This window comes from Lipotes vexillifer, unplaced genomic scaffold, assembly GCF_000442215.2.
Source record: "Lipotes vexillifer unplaced genomic scaffold, Lipotes_vexillifer_v1.1 scaffold439, whole genome shotgun sequence".
Lineage (NCBI taxonomy): Eukaryota > Metazoa > Chordata > Mammalia > Artiodactyla > Lipotidae > Lipotes > Lipotes vexillifer.
In genome coordinates, this window is record NW_006798732.1 from 2,058,690 (window position 1) to 2,060,637 (window position 1,948).

Genomic DNA, 1,948 nt, shown 5'->3' on the forward strand with positions numbered 1-1,948 from the left:
GCCCGCCCGGCGCCGCCCCGCCCCGGCCGCGCCGGCGCCGTCCGATTGGCCGCCGGGCTCCAGCCGCTCCTCCCGCAGCCAGGGGGCGGGGCCGGGCGCGGGCTGAGGGCGCTGCCCCACGGCTCTGAGCGGCGCCGGCGTCTGGGCTGCAGAGGGCGCCGGCCGTCTCCCGCGCTCCCCCTCGCGGAGGCCGCGCGCCCGTGACCTTCGGGAGCTGCTGGTTGAGCCGGGCCTCAGGCCCTGCCTCGGGCCCCCGCCTCCGTGACCCTCACCGCGCTGCCTCGGGCCGGCGTGCACCAGCGCGTGGCTTCCTTTTCGTTCCCCGAAACCCGCGAGTGACCCGCGCGGCCGCCTTCGGACCCCTCCCGCCGCGCGGCGCGCCTCAGGAGCTCGGGGGAGCGGGGGCGGCCCCCGGCGTGGGCCCCGCGGGCCGGCGCGCGCCCGGGGAGGGCGTCCGGGCGGGAAGGGGGCGCGTTCAGCCCTCCCCCCGCCCCTTCCGCGCGTCCGCCCCGCCGAGTGATCAATAAGGCCCAGACAGGCTGTCGATCTGCAGGGGCCGCCGAGTTCTCCCGGGTAGACGGGACGAGTAGCCGGCCACAGACACTTAACGAGAATTAGCAAATCCAAAAGCGCCCGGCGCCAGCGAGACGACACTGGCCGAGACTGACACTCAATTAACCACCCCCCCCCACCCCCGAACAGTCGCAGGCAAACACACCGGCTGACCCTGATCAGTACCAGCCCCGCGGGGAGCGCTCTTCTGAGATGCTAATTCACTTACTAGGACTTGGGGGGTTGCCCGCCACAAAGTGCCCAAAGGCGGTCCTGGGAGGGTTGCTGTTGTTTTTCTATTTTTGTGGAGAGGAAATTCAGTTTAAAACTCTTATCTGAGGGAAGCTCTTTTCTCCCCTCCCCGCCAAACCTGGGGTTAACAAAAGTCAACCATTTGCAAAATTTCCTTTTAGGATCAGCCAGCTTTTTGCGACCCGATAAAATGTCAAGGGGTGGGGCGAGGGGGAAAGGCGCATTTAATGCTAAGGCAGGAGAAACAGTCAAACCCCTGAGGACTAAAGAGTGCAGAAATTAAGACTAAGAAGAAAAATATATATCTATATATATATATTTTTGTATACATATATTTTTGTGTGTGTATATATATACACACACATACATATATATGTCTCGACTGAAAATCAAGGCCAACCTTGTAAATTAATGTTGTAAGTCCACAGAGCTGCAGGATGTAATGAAATTGCCTTTGAAAAATAACGTGTATATGCAGAAAAAGTAAAATAATTTCATAAACTGATGTTCTGCCCATTACCTCACTGGATCAAAATTGCATCTAAAAGGAGAGGAGCGCCAGCCCAGCAGAAGTTTTAAGAGGCAGTTAAACTGGTTAGGGCACCAGGTAAGCAGCAGCGGGCGTTTCTTAAGTGGGGGGCTGCCCAGCAGGTCCTGAGGGGAGGTTTGGTTGGTACTTCCTGACATGTGAGTATTTGACAAGTTAACAGCTCTAAGGGGTTTATGCAGACAATACTTGTCCTGTAATGACACACTCTCTTTTAACTCTAGAGAGTCCATTATTAGCCAACAGGAAACTTTTCGAGCATATTCATTCAACTATTTTGGAGCACCCACTGTAGGCCAGGCTCACAGCTTGCGGGGTCCAAAAGATGCCAGAACCTAAACAGTAAATCACAAACAAGGGATGATGGAGATTATGTGCACAGTTATGATGCATAAAGACAGCAGAGGTAAATGGCCCAGGAAGGGAAACAAGTCCAGAAGGTCTGCTGGAAGCGGTGACATCTGCCATGACGCCTAAAGAATGAAAGAATTGGGAGGGGACCATTACAAGCACAGAGGACCACAGGAACTTAGGCGTGAAATTCATTGATCGCAAGGGGGCATATGGGTGGTAAGTAGGAGACGGGTAGTTGGGACT